We start from the raw sequence: 12,866 nt of genomic DNA on the forward strand, positions 1-12,866 counted from the left end.
CAAAAGAACCGGGAGATAAAATCTCACCCTTACGCCATGATTAAGCTTAAAATCTCTGCGACTTTGAAAGGATTGAATGGTTCAAGAGAGGGTAAATTGGGCAATTAAAAATTTCTACCGAAATCAAGAACAAATATCAATCTTAGTCTAGAAGAAAGTAAATACAACTACATGAATAAGCTAGGAGAGGGCAACAAAATAAGCAAACAAAGACACTAAGAAAAAGTGGAATTTAAAAGCTTGCAAGAATGTAAATGCTCAAATTAAATTGCGGAATAGTAAATAGATGGACAAGAGAATACGGATTTTTTCTCGAGGTATCGAAGAGTTGGCACTCCCCCTAGTCCTCGTTGGAGTATCCACCAAGGATATCGCTCCCTCTTGAGTTATCAAGACTCAAGTGCTCCCTCATGATTGCTACTTCTCCATCTTTGGATTGGCGAGCATCACACCAAGTACAAAACTCTTCCCGGGGCTCCTATAAAAACTCCAAGAGCTCACCGAGAACACCTCCAATCACTAAGACCGGTTAGGTATTGCCAATCACCAAGAGTAACAAGCCAATAACTTCACTTGACCAAGATCAAATCTAGATTACAGCTAAATGCACACTTACTACTCTCCAAGCACTAATAAAGTCCTTAATCTTCAATTAGGGACTTTGAAATCAACTTAAGTGCTCTCTCTTGCTTCTAGATAACACACATAGTATACGAGCTTCTCTAGGTCGCTAACAAGTCAAATGAAATCAAGTGGAAGGGTATTTATAGGCTAGAGATCCAAATTATAGCCGTTGCATAACCACATATTTTTTCTGCTAACACCGGATGATCCGGTGAGTATCTTTTTACTCACACCGGACAATCATGTGAGTTCAAACTTCAATCCTCCACTATGCTAGCTGTCATTAGCCGTTGTACTGTTAATAGTCCAGTGTACGCATCCGGTGAACAAATACTTAACACCGGACTATAATGTGAGTGTAACTTAGTCAAAACTACCCATTGCAACCCTCTCTGGAACTATTAGTCCGGTGACTCTCATCAAGCCAACACCGGACTATCCGATGGGTTGAGCTACTTCTGCCATCGAAGGCTCCACTGGAGAAAAAGCTTCGATGTACATATATAACTATCACTGGACAATCTGGTGAGTAGTTCCAATTCAAAACACCCGAAACAACCATCTCTGAAAATATTACTCTGGTGTAGTCTTTAATCAACTCACCAGACCATCCGGTGAGTATACCATCTTCAATTTGCCTCTAAAAAACTTAGTCGGTGATCCCTCATTTCCATCACCGGATCATCCGGTGAATTCAACTTTATTTTCCTGAGCAAGTTCACTTCTGCTGAAATTGGTCCGGTGATTTCTCCACACTAACACCAAACCATCCGGTGTAACACTTCTGAAATTTTTGGACACGTGTCAACAAAAAATAATCGTTCGGTGATCCATCAACTTATATATCGGATCATCCTATGTATTCAACTACTTTCTGTCTTGCTGATTAAATAAAGCTCTGGTGGGTTCTGTCGGTGTATTTAGAACCAGGGGTCCCTAAGTCCCGAGGCCAGACCGGCCGTCCACCACATATCACCACCCTGCAAGATAGGTAGAAACAGAGTGCTCGGGGCTGCACGTGGCAGCCCCCGAGGACTCGGTGCCCCGAAGGTCCCGCTGAAGTGCTCGGGAGAGAGTGCTCGGGGCTGCACGTGGCAGCCCCCGAGGACTCGGTGCCCCGAAGGTCCCGCTGAAGTGCTCGGGAGAGAGTGCTCGGGGCTGCACGTGGCAGCCCCCGAGGACTCGGTGCCCCGAAGGTCCCGCTGAAGTGCTCGGGAGAGAGTGCTCGGGGCTGCACGTGGCAGCCCCCGAGGACTCGGTGCCCCGAAGGTCCCGCTGAAGTGCTCGGGAGAGAGTGCTCGGGGCTGCACGTGGCAGCCCCCGAGGACTCGGTGCCCCGAAGGTCCCGCTGAAGTGCTCGGGAGAGAGTGCTCGGGGCTGCACGTGGCAGCCCCCGAGGACTCGGTGCCCCGAAGGTCCCGCTGAAGTGCTCGGGAGAGAGTGCTCGGGGCTGCACGTGGCAGCCCCCGAGGACTCGGTCCCCCGAAGGTTCGCGCAAGCTCGTTCAAAGACTCGAAGGGCCCCGTCGTCAGGGTGTCATCCAGTCAAGGGCCCGATGCCGCATTTAATAGGCGCGCGTGGCCAGACATTCTGACATCCTGACATTCTCGGCTGCCCACGCCCCAGTGTCAGACCCTGCCATGCAATGGCAGGGGGGCGTGGGTCCATTAAATGCACGGGTCCCGTCCCGTTTTCGCCTGCGCGCCTCGGGATAACGTCGCCAGAATCGAAGCGCTCGGCCTGCCACCCTGCCCTGGCAGGAGAGCAGGACAGGGTGGGCGCACCGGGCACCTCTGAGGCTGTCCGGTGGGCCCTTTTCAGAGCACCCCGAAGCTTCCGCAGCGGCTGGTGGTCGAATGCACGCCGCCTTCCTCCACCGCCCCTGTCACTTCGCCAAAATGAAATGATTACGCCTTTCTCCGTGGCACCTGGGCATTCGCGTCCCCTCTTTTCCATTCAGGATATGTCGAGGTCGGCGCATCTATAAAAGGAAGGGATGGAGGACACCGAAAGGAGGAGGAAAAAAGGAGAAGAAGAGAGTCAGTCGAAGAACAAGAAAACAACAGCCCCCGATCGCAAGACGATCAAGAGACCAGCTAGCTAGAACATAAGAGCCTCCAGCTCTTTGTAAACAGCTCTCCTTGGAGAACCAGATATATCCTTGAAGGATCCCCTTCAAGGATAGATATAACACTCATACAGGAGTAGGGTGTTACGCCCCCGCGCGGCCCGAACCTGTTCAAAAACCCGGTGTACCCGCAAGCCAGCGCATTTACTTCCGTTCCCGCTTTTTTCCCGTACAAGCTTTTCTAGGATCATCCCCCCGGCCGAATCTCTAAAGAGGGGTCTCTCGGGATCCCTGCGACAGGAGTTCACTCTCCGACAGCTGGCGCGCCAGGTAGGGGGGAATATCCCTAGATTGTTTGTTTCCCTTTTTTCTCGACAGGAAAAGATGGCTGGTGGGCACCGTCTGCAGCGTTCCGGCTCCACTTCCAGTAACGGAACGCCGCCCCACGACCAAGAGGTTTTTCCCGCCCAAGGGGATCAGGGCGCTGGGCCCATCAGCGCCGCCGCTGCCGGCGTGCTCTCCGACCCCCAGCAGATGGTCGGGGCCCCGGCCGCTAGGTCCGCCTCTGGATCCCGTCGAGCGCCGCCCCGGCGCAGGCTAGCTTTTAGTGAGGCCAGCCCAGGGAGCGCCTTGCTTGCAGCGCAAGCCCTCCTCAGGCACCCTCCCATTCGGGCCACGCCAAACACTCCGGAAGGCCGGTGGATGCAAGATATCGCCGCTTTGGTCGGCACCGCTCGTCGCCAGGTGCAGGTCGAGAGCCCTCGCGCCACTTTTCAGCGCGGTGCCGCCAGAGTCGGCTCCTCAGCGGGCAACACCCGCACGGGCCGAGGGGCCTCCAGGCGGAGCGCCATCCCCCAGGACGTATCCGAGGCCCGGGACCTCCGTTTGCGTCTCGACGAGCGAAGGGGCCACGAGGATGCCCGGGTCACTCTCGAGCGCCAGCGGGAGACACGGCAGGGGGTTGGGGCAGAGGACCAAGCTTCCTCTCTCCCGGTCCACGACCACCGGGGATCCCCGGCTCGCCGTTCCTCTCCACCAAGAACCCCCGCTCGTGCTGCGGGGTACGGCACCGGTTGCCGTGCCTTTACCACCGAGCTCCGTCGGGTGAGGTGGCCTTCCAAGTTCCGCCCCGAGCTGCCGGAGAAGTACGACGGGTCCATCGACCCCGTCGAGTTCCTCCAGATCTACACGACGGCCGTCCAAGCGGCCGGAGGCAGCGAAAAGGTGATGGTAAATTATTTTCATGTTGCCTTGAGGGGTTCCGCCCGCTCCTGGCTTATGAACTTACCCCCGGGATCTATCAGCTCCTGGGACGACTTGTGCCACCAATTTGTGGCCAACTTTCAGGGTACGTTCGCACGTCCCGGGCTGGAGTGCGACCTCCACGCCGTCCAACAGCAGGAAGGGGAGACGCTGCGTCGATTCATACAGCGTTTCAGCCAGGTTCGCAACACTATTCCGCGAGTGGCCCCCCATGCTGTTATTGTTGCTTTTCGGCAGGGCGTACGTGATGAGCGGATGCTCGAGAAGCTAGGTACGCACGAGATCGAGACCCCTGCGGAACTTTTCGCACTGGCCGATAAGTGCGCCAAAGCTGCGGAGGCCAGGGCATGGCATGCTCCTCGCCCCGCTTCCGATCGACCAAGTTCTTCCCGCTCTGATAAGCGGGAAAAGAAAAAGAGGAGGAAGCGCGAGGCTGCTCCCGTTGAGCTAGCCCAAATCCCCGCTCACGGGGAGCCACAAGAGCCCGATCGCCGGCAAGAGCGTCGGCCGGATGCCGATCGGCGCCCCGTCAGGGCCCCTGCTCGGGCTCATTCTCGGGCCTCTGCGCCCGCGAGGGCCCCAGCGCCGGCTAGGGCGTCAGCTCCAGCAAGAGCCCCGGCCCCTGGCCGGGCTCCTATTCCAGCGAGGGTCCCCGCTCCCGCGGGGCCCGAGCCAGGTAAATGGTGTCCCATACACCTGACCAGATGGCACGACCTCACAGAGTGTCGTACGGTCAAGGGACTCGTGGAGCAGCGCCAGAGGGAGCGCGACGAGTCTCGCGGGGGAGGCAATACCGAGGTCATTCCCAACAATGCCGAGCTCGGCTTCCAGGAGCCCGAGCATGCGGTTGCCTTCATCGACGGAGGCGCCTACACACCCTGCTCGCGCCGTGGCATCAAGGTCATGCGGCGCGAAGTATGCTCGGCAACCCCAAGCGAGGAGGCCGCAAGACCCCTGAGGTGGTCGGATGCTCCGATCACGTTCAGCATGGCCGACCACCCCGTCAGTACTGCAGCTGTGGGGCGGCTACCTCTGGTCGTATCTCCCACTGTCTGCAATGTCAAAGTCGGCAGAGTGCTGATCGACGGTGGTGCCGGCCTCAACCTCCTTTCCAAAGAGGCTTTTGAGAAGCTGCAAGTACCCTCCCGACGCCTAAAGCCGTCGCTCCCCTTCTGTGGAGTAACGCCCGGACACTCCCTGCCCCTCGGGCAGGTTGAGTTGCCTGTCACGTTCGGGAGCCGGGACAACTTTCGTACGGAGTGCGTCCTCTTCGATGTCGCGGAGCTCCCTCTCCCCTACAACGCCATCCTCGGGCGTCCGGCGCTCGCCAAGTTCATGATGGCCGTGCATTATGCATACCTTACGGTTAAGATGCCCGGCCCCGCAGGCTCTATCTCCGTGATCGCTGACTCCGGTGGCGCTGTCTCCTGCGCCGAACAAACCTACATGGCCCTAGTCTCAGCGCAAGCCGAGGCTGATGGCTCTTCAGGGGGCCCGGGACCCTCTTCATCCAGACCCCGACTCGCCGCCGACACGACTGTTCCAACGAAGGAGGTCAAGGTGGGCGAAGACGCTACCCAGGTTGTCCGTATCGGCAGCGACCTGGGCAGCAAATAGGAAAGCGCGCTCGTCGCCTTCCTCCGGGCTAACGTAGACGTGTTTGCCTGGCAACCGTCTGATATGCCCGGGATCCCTAGGGAGGTGATCGAGCATCACTTGGCCGTGCGTCCGGACGCCCGCCCAGTGAAGCAGAAGGTCCGGCGGCAGGCGCCAGAACGCCAGGAGTTTATCCGCGAGCAAGTCCGCAAGCTCCTCGACGCCGGATTTATCCGAGAAGTTCTCCACCCCGACTGGCTAGCAAATCCAGTCATCGTCCCGAAGGCCAACGGCAAGCTTCGCATGTGCGTGGACTACACCGACCTTAACAAGGCTTGTCCTAAAGATCCTTTCCCCTTACCTCGCATCGATCAAATCATAGATTCAACTGCGGGATGTGATCTTTTATGCTTCCTAGATGCAAATTCTGGGTATCACCAGATTCGCATGGCCGTAGGGGACGAGGAAAAAACTGCTTTTACTACCCCGGTGGGGACTTATTGCTATATGTCAATGCCTTTCGGCCTGCGCAACGCTGGATCATCCTTCCAGCGCGCCATTCGTATCACACTTAACTCGCAGGTTGGCCGCAACGTCGAGGCTTACATCGACGATCTCGTGGTCAAAACCCGAGACCGCGCCACCCTGCTCGAGGACCTTGCCGAGACTTTCAACAGTCTCCGCTCTACCCGCCTCAAGCTCAACCCGGAGAAATGTGTCTTCGGGGTCCCGGCGGGCAAGCTCCTTGGTTTCTTGGTCTCTGGCCGAGGAATCGAGGTCAATCCGGAGAAGATCCGGGCCATCGAGCAAATGCGACCCCCGGTTCGACTCAAGGAGGTCCAGCGCCTCGCCGGCTGCATGGCCGCCCTCGGGCGCTTCATCTCTAAGCTCGGGGAGCGGGGGCTCCCCCTCTTCAAGCTTCTGAAGAAATCCGGTCGTTTCGACTGGACGCCGGGGGCCGAGCAGGCCTTCCGCGACTTAAAGAAATACCTTACCTCGCCACCCGTTTTGGTGGCTCCTTCTCAAGGTGAGCCCCTGCTGCTTTACGTTTCGGCCACTCCTCAGGTTGTGAGCGTAGTATTGGTGGTGGAGCGAGACGAGTGTTCAGGGCCGGGTGCTGGGTCCCAGCTCCCAGAGGCCCCCGATCACTCACCTGTCCTCGTGGCTCCCCCGGAGCGAGGGGTCGAGCCCGAGCACACTGCTCTTCCTAGCCAAGGAATCGAGCTCGAATGCCCGGCCAACCCCGACCATACCGCCGACCCTGGGAGCTGTAGCAGCCCCCCGGGTGGGGCCACCGTCCGGACCCGCCGGGCACAGCGACCGGTGTACTTCGTCAGTGAGGTCCTCCGGGAAGCTAAGACAAGGTATCCTCAGGCTCAGAAGCTGCTCTATGCCGTGCTCGTCGCCTCCCGGAAGCTGCGCCACTACTTCCAGGCGCACAAAATCTTAGTGGTTACCACTTATCCACTGGGACCCATTCTCCGGAACCGGGAGGGCACCGGGCGCGTTGTCAAGTGGGCAGTAGAGCTGGTGGAGTTCGATCTACACTTCGTTAGTCGCCAGGCAATTAAAAGCCAGGCGCTCTCCGACTTCTTGGCAGAGTGGACGCCCGTCCCCTGCGTCGACCCAGAAGAGTCTTCTGCCTATCCCGGGCGCGACGCGCCCGGGCACTGGGTCATGCACTTCGACGGCTCCCTCTCGCTGAAAGGCGCAGGGGCCGGAGTGGTTCTCACCTCCCCAACGGGTGAAGAGCTCCGGTACGTCGTACAGTTGCATTTCCGCGCATCCAACAACATGGCGGAGTATGAAGGTCTCATCGCCGGCCTCCGGGCTGCGGTGGGGCTCGGGATTCGTCGCCTCCTGGTCAAGGGGGACTCCCAGCTGGTCGTCAACCAGGTCTCCAAGGAGTACCAGTGCACGGATCCTCAAATGGCGGCGTACGTGGCCGCAGTCAGGAAGCTCGAGAAACGCTTCGATGGCCTCGAATTACGGCATATCCCTCGCCGCGACAACGCTCCGGCCGACGAGCTCTCTCGCCTGGCCTCATCACGTGCGCACGTCCCTGCCGGAGTCTTTGAAGAAAGACTCGCACGGCCTTCCGTCCTGCCTGCCGAACAGGATGAAGGGGAAACCTCGAACTCAATTCAGGGGACCCCGGCGGTGCCCTCAGTGGGAAACCCCGTCAGGGCGCCGCCATCCGGCGAGTGCGCTGTGCTCACCGAATGTTCTCAAGATGCCTCGTGGATGTCTGACATCCGAGGGTACTTGAAAGAAAGGTTCCTACCCGAGGATGAGGCGACTGCCGAAAGGGTTGCTCGGCAGTCCAAACGCTATGCCATAGTAGACGGGGATCTCTACCGACGTAGCGCAGGAGGTGTCCTCCTAAAATGCATCTCTCGGGCAGAAGGCGGCGATCTTCTCGCTGAGATCCACGAGGGCGAGTGCGGTGGCCATTCATCGTTCCGCACGCTGGTCGGGAAAGCCTTCCGGCAAGGTTTCTACTGGCCCACAGCTCTCCAGGATGCTTCCGAGCTGGTTCGGCGCTGCAGGGCATGCCAGTTCCATGCAAAGCAGATTCACCAGCCAGCTCAGGCTCTCCATACCATTCCCCTGTCATGGCCTTTTGCGGTCTGGGGTTTGGACATTTTGGGTCCATTCCCCCGAGCAGTCGGGGGCTATGCATACCTATATGTCGCTATCGACAAATTCACCAAGTGGCCGGAGGCAGTCCCAGTCATCAAGATAACCAAAAGCACGGCGCTCCAGTTTGTCCGCGGTATCACTAGCCGTTTTGGTGTCCCCAATCGGATCATCACCGACAACGGCACCCAGTTCACTAGTGCCTTGTTCGGGGACTATTGCGAGGATCTTGGCATCAAACTTTGCTTCGCTTCCGTCGCTCATCCTCGGAGTAACGGGCAGGTCGAGCGTGCCAACGCAGAGATACTAAAGGGCCTCAAGACCCGGACCTATGACGTGCTCGCTAAGCACGGGAAGGGATGGGTGGATGAGCTGCCAGCCGTGCTATGGGCCAACCGGACTACGCCAAGCCGCGCTACCGGGGAAACTCCTTTCTTCCTCGTCTACGGCGCCGAGGCGGTCCTCCCCTCCGAGCTTACTCTAGGCTCCCCTCGAGTGCATGCATACTCTGAGGGCGAGCAGGAGCATCAAAGGCGCGACGACGTAGACTACCTGGAAGAGCGCCGGCGGCGTTCTGCTGTCCGGGCGGCTCGGTACCAGCAGAGTCTGCGTCGTTATCATCTGCGTCACGTCCGGGCCCGGTCTCTCGAGGTGGGGGACCTAGTTCTCCGGCGCATCCAGTCGCGCGAAGGAATGAATAAGTTGTCCCCTGTGTGGGAAGGTCCTTTCACCGTAATTGCAGTCCCCCGGGCAGGTTCTTTCAGGTTGGCGACGGAGGAAGGGCAGCCACTCCCGAATCCGTGGAACATCGAGCATCTTCGACGCTTCTACCCGTAGACGGTCAAGCTCGCGGTTCAGGTTGATAAGGCCGGGGGCTTCTCCCCGCCCGAGCAGTCTGGAGGCTTCGCCCCGTGTGGTAAATTGCTGTCACGCAACCTTGTAAATATCGTACATTCAGTATTTTAATAAGCAATCACTATGTCAAATTATATCTCTGGATTCCCTATGTTTAATCTGTCTGGTGAGGTGCTCGGTTGTGCGAGAAAAAGTTCGCTCTCTCATTTTTTTCCCGTTGACAAAAGAATCCCAATCGGTATACATGCGAGCAGTCGCCGCTGACTTACGTCCGGCATGGTAGGCTGTGGTGTTCGGTGTCGTGACGGGCTCCCGGGCACTAACCGAGTTTCGGGGCGCTCTGAGTAATCCCATCACTCGAGCTGCTCGAGTAGGCCGGAGCTCAGGCCCTCGGAGCGGGCTGTCGGTGCTCGGTCTGGCCTGTCATACCCAGGCGCCACCGAACCATAGGACCTCTAGGTTATGCCTCTGTCCGCCTTTGTCTGCCGGTTCGGGTATTCGAGAGGTCTCGGGTCGAAAAAACGAGAGCAGTCTATGGCAAGTACCGCACTAACAGAGCGCACCAGACAAAGAAATTCTATATTCTCTCTCTTAAGTCACAGGTCGGCAATCACAAGCAGTTCGGCCGCGAGGGCTTCAATGCCCCGGTCTCTGGTCGGCCCCAAGGGTCTTCGGGTGGTCCTACCGCCTAGGCTTGGGTGGTCGAGATCACCCGACCCTAGGAGCCTCGTATGACTCTGGGCGCTCGGGCGCTCCGTTGAAAGGATCAAGTCCCCGGGCCCCCGAGCTCGGAATCAACCCCTTCTGGGTCGGCTGGCCGGAAGGCCGACGGCTGTCCGGTGAGTGGTTATGTTCAGACAAGTCTGCTTTCAGTAAATTTATGTTCCCGAGTCATTCTCGGGGGCTCTTGCGCTTTAATCTGCTCGGTGAGGTGGTCTCTTGGCACGCAAAAACCCTGCCGCGTGTCGGCTTTTTTCCAGAACGACAGAGCGGCTCGTAGAAAGGAGTACCGTGCGTGCGGTAACGTCTGACCGAAGCCCTTCGTGGTGGTCGTGGTGTTCGGTCCGCTCTTAAGGACCCCGAGCACTACCGGGTCCTCAGGTGCCCTGGGTAATCCTATCACTCGAGCTGCTCGAGTAGTCCGGAGCTCAGGCCTTGGGGGCAGGCTGTCAGTGCTCGGTCCGGCCCTTTTTGAGCCCGGGCACCACCGGACCGCGAGGACTCTTGGTCACATTCTCGCTCACACGCGTCTCCCTTCTACCGGCTGAGTGGTCGCAAAGTGAAAAGGTGTCCGCTGGGCACGGCGTGTTCCGGGCAGGGCCGTTCCATCTCCCGAGCAAGGGAGTCTGTGTCTTTGTTTCTTAAACTAGGCAGTACGGACTCGCGAGAGCTTGAAGGCTGGCTGCGCCAACGCCAGCAACCAGAACAACTTCATTTCTCGGGGATGGGAAGGTCGGGAGCGGCCCGACTGAGTACTCCTCGGGACTTCCAGGCGGAGCGCCAGAGGAAACATCAAGCATACAGAGAAATTGGAGTTGCGAGCCCAAGGAAAAGCTGCCATTATATTCACAAGACATAGACAAAGCATTTTTCTAAGGGTTCACTCCTAATATTCACTCCTGCATCTACAACAAAAGAAAAAAGGGCGCCGAAGGCCTAGTCAGCGGCAGAGGCGTCGGCTGAGTCCTCTGAGTCGTCCCCGGGGGCTGGCGGTGGCGGCACCTCTCGCCTGAAGCCGGCCGCCACCGCAGAGGCGGTACTCCTAACCGCTGCTCGGGCGACCTCCTCCTCAGCCTCGACCACTCCCTCCCGCGCCGGCTCCAATGGGAAGTCCGGGTCCCTGCTTCGGTAGCAGGCCAGGACATGCTCGGCCACGGCTTGGGCCAAGCCACGTCCCTCCCGGGCGGCAAGTTCCTGAACTGCCCAGGGCAGGGTCTCGAGGCGCTCGCAGACCTGCTGCAGCTCCAACACTTGTCGTGCGGGGCCGTCGCCCTTCGTGTCGCCGACAAGCCGCCCAAGACCACCTTTCTCCATGGCCCGTCGCATCCGCCGGAGTATATCCTCCAGCATCTGCACGAGGTTGACCCGCGAAACAAAGGCTGCCTCGAGCTTCTCCCTGGCGGCCCGCAGCTGTGCCTCAAGTCCCTGGTCCTCGGCCGGACCGGAAGAACCGCCAGCTGCGGCGGGGACGGCATCCAGCTTCGCCTTAGCCACCACCTCGGACAGGGCTTGTTCACGGGCGGTCAGTTCCGCCTCGTGTTTCGCATTTTCTTCCGCCCTGGTAGCCGCGGTGGCCGCCGCGGCAGCGGCTTCGCCTTCCCGGCGACTCAATTCGCCCTCTCGGCGATTCAGTTCGCCTTCCCGGCGACTCAGCTCATTCTCCCGTCGGGCCAGCACCTCCTCCTGCTGGACCACCGAATCCTCCCGGGCTCCGAGATCAGACGCTAATAGCTCGTTATCCACTTCCCGGATGGAGACGTCCTCTTCCCAGCGCTTGACTTCTCCTCTGATCTTCTGGAGGTCGTCTTCCCAGCGCTGGAGGTCGGCGCGCGTCGTCTCGACCGCGCCCTCTCGGCGGGCCAGCTCGGCCTGCCGCTCCTCTGCAAGCCGTTCCCGGGCCGTGACTGCCGCCTCCCTCACTTGCGCCTGCCCCATCCTGGCAAGGGCCTCGGCAGCCTGCTGCCTCGACGCCTCAGCCAGGCGGGCGGCGTCTTCTCGTTCCCGCGCGGCCTCTGCCCGCGCGGTCCTCAGGCCTTCTCGTTCCCGCGCGGCTTCCGCACGGATGTCCTCCAGGAGCTTCTGCTCCCGCGCGGCTGCCGCACGGGCCTCCTCTCGGGCGCCCGCCAGCTGCGCCTTCTCCAGTACCAGGCGGGCGTGCTCGGCCTCGAGCTCCCCCTCCTTGGCCTCCACCGCCGCGCCCAACTGCCCGACTGCGGCTCGGACGCCTTCAATGGCGGCCAAGAGGGGATCGGCAGGCCGGCCAGGCACTACGAGCGCCGGTGGGTCCCAGGCTTCTCCGCCGGATGCCTCCAGGGGGGCCGAGCTCTCCACAGGGCCCTGTGCCGCCATCCGCCCCGGGCTCTGCCTGCCCGGGGTAGGCTCCTCCGGAGCCAAGGCCTCGGACGGCAGCTGCGTTCCCGCATCAGCCGCCTTGCCCACCGGCCCCGGCGAGGCATCCGCCTCCACCGTTCTCCGCCCCGGGCTCTCCGCGCCCGGGGTAGGCTCCGCCGGCGCCCTTCCGGTAGTCGCCGCCACCGCCTCTCTCCCTATGGCCGCCACGTCGATTGGCGCCTCCACGTCGATTGGCGCCTCCGCCGTTCCTACACTGGCCTCCGCTGGCGCAGCGGGCAGGTTCGGCTCTGGCCTTGGCGCCTGCTCCCTCTCCGTCGCCGCAACGCCTGCGGCCGGCCTACGGGAGACAAGTAAAAGTTGTCAAAACTTAGTTCGGGCCGAAAGGACCCATGGAAAAGCAAGAAAAATGACTCACCGATACCGCCATTTGGCCGCTGGGAGCCTAATGTCCGGGTCCGGTGCCGTCGGTCCGGACCCCTCCCGCCGCCTCTTCCGCTGAGGGCTCGGCTGGGCCACTGCGCGGGCCTCGGGTGCCACCGCACGAGTCTCGGTCTCCGCCGCGCAGGTCGCAGGCGTCGGCGCGGGCTCCATCCGCACCAGGCGCGGCTCCAGCACCGGAAACGCCGCCGCTGCCGTCGGCGACGGCGGAGACTCCGGCAGCAGGATCAAGGCCCGGGGTCGTTTCCCCCGGTCTCCCGACGTCAACTCTTCAGCAGCTTCAGGGGCGCCCTCTTCTCTGGCGCGGCGG

Source organism: Phragmites australis, chromosome 4 (genome assembly GCF_958298935.1).
Source record: "Phragmites australis chromosome 4, lpPhrAust1.1, whole genome shotgun sequence".
Taxonomy (NCBI): Eukaryota; Viridiplantae; Streptophyta; class Magnoliopsida; order Poales; family Poaceae; genus Phragmites; species Phragmites australis.